The sequence below is a fragment of the Leuresthes tenuis genome, unplaced genomic scaffold (assembly GCF_036924035.1).
Source record: "Leuresthes tenuis unplaced genomic scaffold, fLeuTen1.0.hap1 SCAF_12, whole genome shotgun sequence".
Taxonomy (NCBI): domain Eukaryota; kingdom Metazoa; phylum Chordata; class Actinopteri; order Atheriniformes; family Atherinopsidae; genus Leuresthes; species Leuresthes tenuis.
In genome coordinates this window covers 557,962-570,161 of record NW_027325366.1, presented here as the reverse complement: position 1 = coordinate 570,161, position 12,200 = coordinate 557,962, and the positions used below count along the sequence as shown (strand labels likewise).

At 47.0% G+C, this 12,200-nt stretch overlaps 14 non-coding genes across 14 annotated transcripts; 4 read left to right on the top strand and 10 right to left on the bottom strand.

The window, feature by feature from the left end:
* Positions 1–7: 7 nt before the first annotated feature.
* LOC140266200 (U1 spliceosomal RNA) lies at positions 8–171 on the top strand. The gene has a single exon (XR_011906850.1). It is a non-coding gene; the product is annotated as a U1 spliceosomal RNA (small nuclear RNA).
* A 595-nt stretch (positions 172–766) lies between these two features.
* LOC140266353 (U1 spliceosomal RNA) lies at positions 767–930 on the top strand. The gene has a single exon (XR_011906990.1). It is a non-coding gene; the product is annotated as a U1 spliceosomal RNA (small nuclear RNA).
* A 1,358-nt stretch (positions 931–2,288) lies between these two features.
* LOC140320687 (U5 spliceosomal RNA) lies at positions 2,289–2,402 on the bottom strand. The gene has a single exon (XR_011918478.1). It is a non-coding gene; the product is annotated as a U5 spliceosomal RNA (small nuclear RNA).
* A 386-nt stretch (positions 2,403–2,788) lies between these two features.
* On the bottom strand, positions 2,789–2,979 carry LOC140266297 (U2 spliceosomal RNA). Its single transcript, XR_011906938.1, has one exon. It is a non-coding gene; the product is annotated as a U2 spliceosomal RNA (small nuclear RNA).
* A 248-nt stretch (positions 2,980–3,227) lies between these two features.
* LOC140265739 (U5 spliceosomal RNA) lies at positions 3,228–3,341 on the bottom strand. The gene has a single exon (XR_011906436.1). It is a non-coding gene; the product is annotated as a U5 spliceosomal RNA (small nuclear RNA).
* A 3,162-nt stretch (positions 3,342–6,503) lies between these two features.
* Positions 6,504–6,694, bottom strand: LOC140320170 (U2 spliceosomal RNA). Its single transcript, XR_011918042.1, has one exon. It is a non-coding gene; the product is annotated as a U2 spliceosomal RNA (small nuclear RNA).
* A 275-nt stretch (positions 6,695–6,969) lies between these two features.
* Positions 6,970–7,083, bottom strand: LOC140265846 (U5 spliceosomal RNA). Its single transcript, XR_011906534.1, has one exon. It is a non-coding gene; the product is annotated as a U5 spliceosomal RNA (small nuclear RNA).
* A 682-nt stretch (positions 7,084–7,765) lies between these two features.
* On the top strand, positions 7,766–7,929 carry LOC140266142 (U1 spliceosomal RNA). The gene has a single exon (XR_011906798.1). It is a non-coding gene; the product is annotated as a U1 spliceosomal RNA (small nuclear RNA).
* Positions 7,930–8,502: 573 nt separating this feature from the next.
* On the top strand, positions 8,503–8,666 carry LOC140265780 (U1 spliceosomal RNA). Its single transcript, XR_011906473.1, has one exon. It is a non-coding gene; the product is annotated as a U1 spliceosomal RNA (small nuclear RNA).
* A 1,413-nt stretch (positions 8,667–10,079) lies between these two features.
* Positions 10,080–10,193, bottom strand: LOC140320686 (U5 spliceosomal RNA). The gene has a single exon (XR_011918477.1). It is a non-coding gene; the product is annotated as a U5 spliceosomal RNA (small nuclear RNA).
* Positions 10,194–10,577: 384 nt separating this feature from the next.
* On the bottom strand, positions 10,578–10,768 carry LOC140320149 (U2 spliceosomal RNA). The gene has a single exon (XR_011918023.1). It is a non-coding gene; the product is annotated as a U2 spliceosomal RNA (small nuclear RNA).
* Positions 10,769–11,043: 275 nt separating this feature from the next.
* On the bottom strand, positions 11,044–11,157 carry LOC140320781 (U5 spliceosomal RNA). Its single transcript, XR_011918562.1, has one exon. It is a non-coding gene; the product is annotated as a U5 spliceosomal RNA (small nuclear RNA).
* A 409-nt stretch (positions 11,158–11,566) lies between these two features.
* Positions 11,567–11,757, bottom strand: LOC140266464 (U2 spliceosomal RNA). Its single transcript, XR_011907092.1, has one exon. It is a non-coding gene; the product is annotated as a U2 spliceosomal RNA (small nuclear RNA).
* A 275-nt stretch (positions 11,758–12,032) lies between these two features.
* Positions 12,033–12,146, bottom strand: LOC140320835 (U5 spliceosomal RNA). Its single transcript, XR_011918612.1, has one exon. It is a non-coding gene; the product is annotated as a U5 spliceosomal RNA (small nuclear RNA).
* Between the last annotated feature and the right edge of the window lie 54 nt (positions 12,147–12,200).

The window sequence follows — 12,200 nt, the reverse complement described above, 5'->3', positions numbered from 1 at the left end:
CCAACTCATACTTACCTGGCAGGAGAGACACCATGATCAAGAAGGTGGTTCACTCAAGGCGAGGCTCAGTCATTGCACACCGACTGTACTGACCCTTGCGAATTCCCCAAATGTGGGAATCTCGACTGCATAATTTCTGGTAGTGGGGGACTGCGTTCGCGCTTTCCCCTGATTTGGCTGTTTAACATGAATATTTCTGGTCTATATTACCCTTTTTGACCTTGTGTCACTGTTTTATAACACCTTGCCATCTTTAAAATTGATGATTAGTAAGGTATGCTGAATGCTGCAGCATGTCTACACAACAGATATGCAGATGCGCAGTTGTCAGGTGAGGTCATACAGTGCAGTCACCCCAGGCAGGTGGGCATTGCCTTAGAGATGGGGAGGAACAAAATGGAAAAAAAGAGGATATGTGACCACTGAAGTGGATGTTTAGCAAGGTTTGCCAAATGCTGCAGCATGTCTGCACTGGAGATATGCAGCTGTGAGGGTTTGCCTCAACTGAGAAATTTCCCAGTGTGGGTGTGGCTTTAGAGATGGGGAGGAGGGGAAGGAAATACATTTGTGCTGCAAGTTCCTTGGTTGTTTAAAAGAAGAAGTGATCAGAAAGATAATGAAAAGCCTTACTCTTTTAATCTGCAAACATTTTAGTTTCGGGGTAGCTGCTGCTGCTGGCATGGCACACCAGACAGTTGAAGTTGCAGCACCGTCCGGCCGAGTGAGGGTCTGGGAAAGAGGTATCAGCCTCTGACATTTCCAAATCATACTTACCTGGCAGGAGAGACACCATGATCAAGAAGGTGGTTCACTCAAGGTGAGGCTCAGTCATTGCACACCGACTGTACTGACCCTTGCGAATTCCCCAAATGTGGGAATCTCGACTGCATAATTTCTGGTAGTGGGGGACTGCGTTCGCGCTTTCCCCTGATTTGGCTGTTTAACATGAATATTTCTGATCTACATTACCCTTTTTTGACCTTGTGTCACTGTTTTATAACACCTTGCCATTTTTAAAATGGATGATTAATAAGGTACGCTGAAGGTTTGCCAAATGCTGCTATATGATAGCCGATAAAGAGACTGCTAACGTCACACAGGAAACCAACTTACTGCTGCTAAAGGTGCTTCTTCAAAGGTGCTCCAGAGCTTCACTGTCGCACCACTCTTCTGGGTTTTGTTTCAGTCATTAGAAGCCAAACTATTGCTTTTATAGGTTACTTTTAATCAAAGTTTAAGCCTCTAATGATGGAGAGCAGTTCATTCAGTCCTGACTAGAACCAGAAAATATCACCATATTAGTCCAGTGCTCAGGTCTCTGCACTAGCTTTCTGTCGCTCAGAGAATAGACTTTAAAACAGTTCTATTTAGCTGTGCACATGACAACTGAAAGTATTTTATTTGCACTCTTCACTTTTAATTTAATTAATTAGTTATTTTCTATCTTTTATGGAATTATTTTATTGGCCTTCTTGTGATTTTATGTAGCTGTAAAGCAATTTTGTTTACGAATTGTGCTCTACAAATAAACTTGCCTTGCCTTTCCTCAACCTAAAAGGAGCTTTCCATTTGTGGGGCTTCTGCAGGCCCCTCCCCGTCTTCTGCCTCACCTGACTGCTGTCCACCATTCAGGGGTTTTGGTGGTAAATTTGAATTTCCCAGCCTAGCTGTTTTAAATAGCTCATCAACTGCCTCTGACTGCCCTCCATTTCCACCTCCTTCCTGTATTTTTAGGGATTTCAACTTGTTGGCAAAAGATTTTGGGCAATCTCTGAAGAGGTGGTTTTATTCTCCACAGAGATTGCACTTTCTGCCATTCGTACACTCTTCGATGGTGTGACCAATTTCTCTACATTTGCGACAAAATACCTTTGTGCAGGCGTCCAACAGGTGCCCATGCTCCCCACGCGGCAGAGTTTCGGCTGTCCCTGGTAGTGGATGTAGCCTCTGTTTTTCTCCAAGACAATCATGGGTGGGAGAGGTTTCAGGCCCTAGAAGCCCTGGGGGTCTTGCCATTGTTGGATGGGCAGTATTTCAACCTGCAATGAGCAAGAAAGCAAAAACAACCAAAAACATTTTGATAAAGAATTTTAACTACAATATAGTTGGAAAACTTTAATCAAGCACAAAAATACCTCTTAAGCACAGGTTCTTAATGCCAAAGCATGCACAAAATCAACGACATAAGATAGAGAAACAACAAAAAAGAATCTACTTGGCTCTACTCTACTCCGAGAAGTCACTCTGCACAGCAACATGATTTTCTTTTGCACAAACAGAAAAGACTTAGCCCGCAAAGGTAAAGCCATCCAAAAATAGAAACAACTCATTAGTGCTGCTCTCCACGGAAGTCTTTAGTAAAAGGCGAAAGACTTGTACGTTATGAAGAGAAACCAGAGTACGATTATCCGTCACTGCGGGAGCAGGGCACCAGGCCAGTTGGCATAGCCACCGTCCCCATGGTGAGCTTTTCTTGGTTGAGACGCTTGCTCCCCCTTGCTCCTCGGCTGACCAAGTAGGAACAATCGGGCCCTATTCGATGGCTGCCTTGTCTTTTACTCTGTGCAAAAGACAAGGCAGCCACAAACACCACGGGAAACACCGTATTGAGGCTTTGTTCTGAGCGCTCATTCGGTGTCGCGTTTCTTTCAAGCAATTCTCCCGGTTAGCCCGCACTCGGCTCGCTCCTAGAGCCGTGTTAAAGTCTGCCTTGCATTCACTCCCTTTTCTCAGCAGACTAAAAGAAACTTCCATCCTGCACCACTGTTTGCTTTTTCACAAGAGCAGAGAAGAGCGCACCGTTCCCAGCGGCACTGCAGTACCGGGTCGATGCTTGGAGTGAACGGAGCAAGCTCCTTTTTCAACTCCTGTTCCTAAAAATCCATTTAATATGTAGTCCTCGTATAGAGGACATATCAGATATTAAACTGATAAGAACAGATACTACACTTGATCTTAGCCAAAAGGCCGAGAAGCGATAACTGTCCACTGGTTCATGTCCGAGGGCCCTTCCTGGCACAATGCGCACTTGTCGCGGTGTTCTTTTTATGGCCATAGGTGGCCAGAGAGTCACTGAGCACTCTTCAGCCCTTTTAAATGGTATAACTTTGCACTCCCGCGAGCACCATTCAAGCAATATCGGCACAGTCACAACAATTAAGGCGACTCTACTCAGGGAAGTCACTCTACACAGGAACAGATTTCTTTTGCACAGACAGAAAGGGCTTCACCCGCAAAGGTAAAGCCTGCCAAAAATAGAAACAACTCATTAGTGCTGCTCTCCACGGAAGTCTTTAGTAAAAGGCGAAAGACTTGTATGTTATGAAGAGAAACCAGAGTACGATTATCCGTCACTGCGGGAGCAGGGCACCAGGCCAGTTGGCATAGCCACCTTCCCCATGGTGAGCTTTTCTTGGTTGAGACGCTTGCTCCCCCTTGCTCCTCGGCTGACCAAGTAGGAACAATCGGGCCCTATTCGATGGCTGCCTTGTCTTTTACTCTGTGCAAAAGACAAGGCAGCCACAAACACCACGGGAAACACCGTATTGAGGCTTCTGTCAACAAAGACTGATTGATCAAATCCAATATGGAAGTATTGATTAAGGGGAAAACCTCCTTGAACAGTCTGGTTGGGATTGGGTCTAACATACAAGTTGATGGTTTAGAAGAGACTATTGCTGTTGTTAGCTCAGATAGATCAACTGGGCAGAAGCCGTCTAAATACAAATCAGGTTCTAAAGATACTTCTAAAGCTGCTCTACTTGATAATACATCAGTGATAATAGTTGGAAGGATTCCATCAATCTTCTCTCTGATAGAAACAATTTTATTGATAAAGAATGTCATGAAATCATCACTGCTGAGAGTTAAAGGAATACATGGCTCAACAGAGCTCGGACTCTTTGTCAGCCTGGCAACAGTGCTGTAAAGAAACCTGGGATTATTATGAATAAGGGTGCGTTTTCCAGGACAGGACGCCTGGAGCCTGGTTCTTTTAGACAGTACCAGGGGGCTCAAGGCAAATTTTTTGCCCAAGGAGAGGTGCTTGGATAAGGGTGCATTTTCCAGGACAGGGGACCTGGAGCCTGGTTCTTCTACACAGTACCAGGGGGCTCACGGCAGAGTTTTTGCCCAAGGAAAGGTGCTTGAATAAGGGTGTGTTTTTCAGGACAGGGGGCCTGGAGCCTGGATCTTTTAGACAGTACCAGGGGGCTCAAGGCAGAGTTTTTGCCCAAGGAGATGTGCTTGAATAAGGGTGCGTTTTCCAGGACAGGGGGCCTGGAGCCTGGTTCTTTTAGACAGTACCTGGGGGCTCAAGACAGAGTTTTTGCCCAAGGAAAGGTGCTTGAATAAGGGTGTGTTTTTCAGGACAGGAGGCCTGGAGCCTGGTTCTTTTAGACAGTACCTGGGGGCTCAAGGCAGAGTTTTTGCCCAAGGAGAGGTGCTTAAATAAGGGTGTGTTTTCTAGGACAGGGGGCCTGGAGCCTGGTTCTTTTATGAATTATCAGGGGGTTCAAGGCAGAGTTATTACCCAAGGAAAGGTGCTTATGTACGGGTGTGTTTTCTCGGACAGGGGGCTTGGAGCCTTGTTCTTATGTATATTATCAGGGGGCTCAAGGAAGAGTTTTTACCCAAGGAGAGATGATTGAGTAAGGGTGTGTTTTCCAGCTTAGGGGGCCAGGCCCCAAGTTGATAAATTCCGCCCGAGAAAAGTGCTTAAAAATCGATCATTTCTCAGCGAAAATCCGCCTCAATTGACCTCCAGGAGTCGGGACTCTTCGATCCAAAGGGGTGTCCTTTTCCCCGGTGGAAAGTGTGCTAAATTGGAGAGGTTTACCTAGTCCAATTTCCCCCGAGAAAAGTGCTCAAAAATCGGCCTAATGTCCGCGAAAATCCCCCTCAACTGACCTCCTGGAGCCAGGCCCAAAGTTGGTAAAATATCCCCCGGAAAAAGTGCTTAAAAATCGTTCTTTTCTCCGCGAAAATACACCTCAATTGACCGCCAGCTGTCAGTCTTCAATCCACTATGCCCCGAGAAAATTGTCCGAAATTAGACCTCCTAGAGCCGGCTGCACCCGCCCATGAGCCCCCTCTGGTCAGTCATCCCCTGTTTCTTCTAACCTCCAGGAAACCATCCCCAACAGCCGGCCCCGTGCACCCACATTTAAGCCACCCTCCATGGACTGCAACAAGGATCCGAACTGCCTGGAACTCCACGCCCCTGGTACTATAAAAATAATTAATAAGTGGCCAAATTTTTTTTTCCAATCTGGCCACTTTTTAAAAAGGTTTATAGTACCAGGGGCGCGGAGTTTCCGCAGGTGTGGATGGATGGTGCAGTCCGTGGAGGGGTGCTTAAGTGTGGGTGCAGAGGGCCCGCTGGTAGGCATGGTTCCTGGAGGTTTGGAGATCCAGTGGAAGACTGAACGGAGGAGGGTGGCTCCATTCAGAGAGGGTACTGCCTGCTTGAGGGGGTTTAATTTCGGACACTTTCCTTGGGGCAAATTCGACCGCTCCAACTTGGCACACTTGTCTTGGGGGAAAGTGTGCCATCACAATGTGAGCATGACTCACGGAGGTAATTTGAGGCGGATTTTCGTGGACACAAGGCCGATTTTCAAGCGCTTTTCTCGGTGCGGTATTTTACCAACTTGGTGCCTGGCTCCAGGGGGTCAATTGAAGGGCATTTTCGCGGACATGAGGCCGATTTTTGAACACTTTTCTCGGGGGTAATTGAACCAGGGAAACTGCCCCAACTTGGCACCCCTGTCTTGGGGAAAAGTGTGCCAAGTTGGAGCATGACTCCCAGAGGTAATTTGAGGCGGATTTTCGCGGACACAAGGCCAATTTTGAAGCACTTTTCTCGGTGGGGTATTTTACCAACTTGGTGCCTGGCTCCAGGAGGTGAATTGAGGGGCATTTTCGCAGACATGAGGCCAATTTTTGAACACTTTTCTCGGGGGAAATTGAACCAGGGAAACCGCTCCAACTTGGCACCCCTGTCTTGGGGAAAAGTGTGCCAAGTTGGAGCATTGCTATCGGAGGCAATTTGAGGCAGATTTTTGCGGATACAAGGCCGATTTTTAAGCACTTTTCTCGCAGTAAATAGAATCAGGAAGCCGCCCCAAGTGTGCAGAGGTGGAGCCTGGCTCCCGGAGGTCCGTGGGTGGCGTCCTCTAGTGGCAACATGGCCGATTGTCAAACACTGCTCTCTGGAAGAAATATGCAAATTTGTGCTCTGGCTCCTGGAGTCAGTAATGTCCAAAGCACCATGAAAGGGGCACCGGGAAACACCGTATTGAGGCTTTGTTCTGAGCGCTCATTCGGTGTCGCGTTTCTTTCAAGCAATTCTCCCGGTTAGCCCGCACTCGGCTCGCTCCCAGAGCCGTGTTAAAGTCTGCCTCGCATTCACTCCCTTTTCTCAGCAGACTAAAAGAAAATTTCATATTGGGCTCCCTGAAACTTCCATCCTGCACCACTGTTTGCTTTTTCACAAGAGCAGAGAAGAGCGCACCGTTCCCAGTGGCACTGCAGTACCGAGTCGATGCTTGGAGTGAACGGAGCAAGCTCCTTTTTAAACTCCTATTCCTAAAAACCCATTTAATATGTAGTCCTCGTATAGAGGACATATCAGATATTAAACTGATAAGAACAGATACTACACTTGATCTTAGCCAAAAGGCCGAGAAGCGATAACTGTCCACTGGTTCACGTCCGAGGGCCCTTCCTGGCACAATGCGCACTTGTCGCGGTGTTCTTTTTATGGCCATAGGTGGCCAGAGAGTCACTTTGCAACTCCGCCCACCCGCTGCACTGAGCACTCTTCAGCCCTTTTAAATGGTATAACTTTGCACTCCCGCGAGCACCATTCAAGCAACATCGGCACAGTCACAACAAGTAAGGCGACTCTACTCAGGGAAGTCACTCTGCACAGGAACAAGATTTCTTTTGCACAGACAGAAAGGGCTTCACCCGCAAAGGTAAAGCCTGCCAAAAATAGAAACAACTCATTAGTGCTGCTCTCCACGGAAGTCTTTAATAAAAGGCGAAAGACTTGTACGTTATGAAGAGAAACCAGAGTACGATTATCCGTCACTGCGGGAGCAGGGCACCAGGCCAGTTGGCATAGCCACCTTCCCCATGGTGAGCTTTGCTTGGTTGAGACGCTTGCTCCCCCTTGCTCCTCGGCTGACCAAGTAGGAACAATCGGGCCCTATTCGATGGCTGCCTTGTTTTTTACTCTGTGCAAAAGACAAGGCAGCCACAAACACCATGGGAAACACCGTATTGAGGCTTTGTTCTGAGCGCTCATTCGGTGTCGCGTTTCTTTCAAGCAATTCTCCCGGTTAGCCGGCACCCGGCTCGCTCCCAGAGCCGTGTTAAAGTCTGCTTCGCATTCACTCCCTTTTCTCAGCAGACTAAAAGAAAATTTCATCTTGAGCTCCCTGAAACTTCCATCCTGCACCACTGTTTGCTTTTTCACAAGAGCAGAGAAGAGCGCACCGTTCCAAGCGGCACTGCAGTACCGGGTCGATGCTTGGAGATGCGCTGAAAGAAATACATTTGTGCTGCAAGTTCCTTGGTTGTTTAAAAGAAGAAGTGATCAGAGAGATAATGAAAAGCCTTACTGTTTTAATCTGCAAACATTTTAGTTTCGGGGTAGCTGCTGCTGCTGGCATGGCACACCAGACAGTTGAAGTTGCAGCACCGTCCGGCCGAGTGAGGCACCTGGGAAAGAGGTATCAGCCTCTGACATTTCCAACTCATACTTACCTGGCAGGAGAGACACCATGATCAAGAAGGTGGTTCACTCAAGGCGAGGCTCAGTCATTGCACACAGACTGTACTGACCCTTGCGAATTCCCCAAATGTGGGAATCTCGACTGCATAATTTCTGCTAGTGGGCGACTGCGTTCGCGCTTTCCCCTGATTTGGCTGTTTAACATGAATATTTCTGGTCTACATTACCCTTTTCTGACCTTGTGTCACTGTTTTAGCAACACCTTGCCGTCTTTAAAATGGATGTTTAGTAAGGTACGCTGAATGCTGCAGTATGTCTGCACAACAGACATGCAGCTGCGCAGTTGTCAGGTGAGGATTGCCTTAGAGATGGGGAGGAACAAAATGAAAAAAAGAGGACATGTGACCACTGAAGTGGATGTTTAGCAAGGTTTGCCAAATGCTGCAGCATGTCTGCACTGGAGATATGCAGCTGCCCAGCCGTGAGGGTTTGCCTCAACTGAGAAATTTGCCAGTGTGGGTGTTGCTTTAGAGATGGGGAGGAGGGGAAAGAAATACGTTTGTGCTGCAAGTTCCTTGGTTGTTTAAAAGAAGAAGTGATCAGAAAGATAATGAAAAGCCTTACTGTTTTAATCTGCAAACGTTTTAGTTCCGGGGTAGCTGCTGCTGCTGGCATGGCACATTAGACAGTTGAAGTTGCAGCACCGTCGGGCCGAGTGAGGCACCTGGGAAAGAGGTATCAGCCTCTGACATTTCCAGCTCATACTTACCTGGCAGGAGAGACACCATGATCAAGAAGGTGGTTCATTCAAGGTGAGGCTCAGTCATTGCACACCGACTGTACTGACCCTTGCGAATTCCCCAAATGTGGGAATCTCGACTGCATAATTTCTGGTATTGGGGGACTGCGTTCGCGCTTTCCCCTGATTTGGCTGTTTAACATGAATATTTCTGATCTACATTACCCTTTTTTGACCTTGTGTCACTGTTTTATAACACCTTGCCATTTTTAAAATGGATGATTAATAAGGTACGCTGAAGGTTTGCCAAATGCTGCTATATGATAGCCGATAAAGAGACTGCTAACGTCACACAGGAAACCAACTTACTGCTGCTAAAGGTGCTTCTTCAAAGGTGCTCCAGAGCTTCACTGTCGCACCACTCTTCTGGGTTTTGTTTCAGTCATTAGAAGCCAAACTATTGCTTTTATAGGTTACTTTTAATCAAAGTTTAAGCCTCTAATGATGGAGAGCAGTTCATTCAGTCCTGACTAGAACCAGAAAATATCACCATATTAGTCCAGTGCTCAGGTCTCTGCACTAGCTTTCTGTCGCTCAGAGAATAGACTTTAAAACAGTTCTATTTAGCTGTGCACATGACAACTGAAAGTATTTTATTTGCACTCTTCGCTTTTAATTTAATTAATTAGTTATTTTATATCTTTTATGGAATTATTTTATTGGCCTTGTGATTTTATGTATCTGTAAAGCAATTTTGTTTACGAATTGTGCTCTACAAATAAACTTGCCTTGCCTTTCCTCAACCTAAAAGGAGCTTTCCATTTGTGGGGCTTCTGCAGGCCCCTCCCCGTCTTCTGCCTCACCTGACTGCTGTCCACCATTCAGGGGTTTTGGTGGTAAATTTGAATTTCCCAGCCTAGCTGTTTTAAATAGCTCATCAACTGCCTCTGACTGCCCTCCATTTCCACCTCCTTCCTGTATTTTTAGGGATTTCAACTTGTTGGCAAAAGATTTTGGGCAATCTCTGAAGAGGTGGTTTTATTCTCCACAGAGATTGCACTTTCTGCCATTCGTACACTCTTCGATGGTGTGACCAATTTCTCTACATTTGCGACAAAATACCTTTGTGCAGGCGTCCAACAGATGCCCATGCTCCCCACACGGCAGAGTTTCGGCTGTCCCTGGTAGTGGATGTAGCCTCTGTTTTTCTCCAAGACAATCATGGGTGGGAGATGTTTCAGGCCCTAGAAGCCCTGGGGGTCTTGCCATTGTTGGATGGGGACCCTCCAGGTGCAATTCCAAATGCCATTGCAGTATTTCAACCTGCAATGAGCAAGAAAGCAAAAACAACCAAAAACATTTTGATAAAGAATTTTAACTACAATATAGTTGGAAAACTTTAATCAAGCACAAAAATACCTCTTAAGCACAGGTTCTTAATGCCAAAGCATGCACAAAATCAACGACACAGAGAAGGCAATCATAGTCTTAACCAAAAGATAGAGAAACAACAAATAAGAATCTACTTGGCTCTACTCTACTCCGAGAAGTCACTCTGCACAGCAACATGATTTTCTTTTGCACAAACAGAAAAGACTTAGCCCGCAAAGGTAAAGCCATCCAAAAATAGAAACAACTCATTAGTGCTGCTCTCCACGGAAGTCTTTAGTAAAAGGCGAAAGACTTGTACGTTATGAAGAGAAACCAGAGTACGATTATCCGTCACTGCGGGAGCAGGGCACCAGGCCAGTTGGCATAGCCACCTTCCCCATGGTGAGCTTTGCTTGGTTGAGACGCTTGCTCCCCCTTGCTCCTCGGCTGACCAAGTAGGAACAATCGGGCCCTATTCGATGGCTGCCTTGTCTTTTACTCTGTGCAAAAGACAAGGCAGCCACAAACACCACGGGAAACACCGTATTGAGGCTTTGTTCTGAGCGCTCATTCGGTGTCGCGTTTCTTTCAAGCAATTCCCGGTTTGCCCACACTCGGCTCGCTCCCAGAGCCGTCTTAAAGTCTGCCTCGCATTCACTCCCTTTTCTCAGCAGACTAAAAGAAACTTCCATCCTGCACCACTGTTTGCTTTTTCACAAGAGCAGAGAATAGCGCACCGTTCCCAGCGGCACTGCAGTACAGGGTCGATGCTTGGAGTGAACGGAGCAAGCTCCTTTTTCAACTCCTGTTCCTAAAAATCCATTTAATATGTAGTCCTCGTATAGAGGACATATCAGATATTAAACTGATAAGAACAGATACTACACTTGATCTTAGCCAAAAGGCCGAGAAGCGATAACTGTCCACTGGTTCACGTCCGAGGGCCCTTCCTGGCACAATGCGCACTTGTTGCGGTGTTCTTTTTATGGCCATAGGTGGCTAGAGAGTCACTTTGCACCTCCGCCCACCCGCTGCACTGAGCACTCTCCAGCCCTTTTAAATGGTATAACTTTGCACTCCCGCGAGCACCATTCAAGCAACATCAGCACAGTCACAACAAGTAAGGCGACTCTACTCAGGGAAGTCACTCTGCACAGGAACAAGATTTCTTTTGCACAGACATAAAGGGCTTCACCCGCAAAGGTAAAGCCTGCCAAAAATAGAAACAACTCATTAGTGCTTCTCTCCACGGAAGTCTTTAGTAAAAGGCGAAAGACTTGTACGCTATGAAGAGAAACCAAAGTACGATTATCCGTCACTGCGGGAGCAGGGCACCAGGCCAGTTGGCATAGCCACCTTCCCCATGGTGAGCTTTGCTTGGTTGAGACGCTTGCTCCCCCTTGCTCCTCGGCTGACCAAGTAGGAACAATCGGGCCCCATTCGATGGCTGCCTTGTCTTTTACTCTGTGCAAAAGACAAGGCAGCCACAAACACCACAGGAAACACCGTATTGAGGCTTTGTTCTGAGCGCTCATTCGGTGTCGCGTTTCTTTCAAGCAATTCTCCCGGTTAGCCCGCACTCGGCTTGCTCCCAGAGCCGTGTTAAAGTCTGCCTCGCATTCACTCCGTTTTCTCAGCAGACTAAAAGAAAATTTCATCTTGGGCTCCCTGAAACTTCCATCCTGCACCACTGTTTGCTTTTTCACAAGAGCAGAGAAGAGCGCACCGTTCCCAGCGGCACTGCAGTACCGGGTCAATGCTTGGAGTGAACGGAGCAAGCTCCTTTTTCAACTCCTGTTCCTAAAAATCCATTTAATATGTAGTCCTCGTATAGAGGACATATCAGATATTAAACTGATAAGAACAGATACTACACTTGATCTTAGCCAAAAGGCCGAGAAGCGATAACTGGCCACTGGTTCACGTCCGAGGGCCCTTCCTGGCACAATGCGCACTTGTCGCGGTGTTCTTTTTATGGCCATAGGTGGCCAGAGAGTCACTTTGCACCTCCGCCCACCCGCTGCACTGAGCACTCTTCAGCCCTTTTAAATGGTATAACTTTGCACTCCCGCGAGCACCATTCAAGCAACATCGGCACAGTCACAACAAGTAAGGCGACTCTACTCAGGGAAGTCACTCTGCACAGGAACAAGATTTCTTTTGCACAGACAGAAAGGGCTTCACCCGCAAAGGTAAAGCCTGCCAAAAATAGAAACAACTCATTAGTGCTGCTCTCCACGGAAGTCTTTAGTAAAAGGCGAAAGACTTGTACGTTATGAAGAGAAACCAGAGTACGATTATCCGTCACTGCGGGAGCAGGGCACCAGGCCAGTTGGCATAGCCACCTTC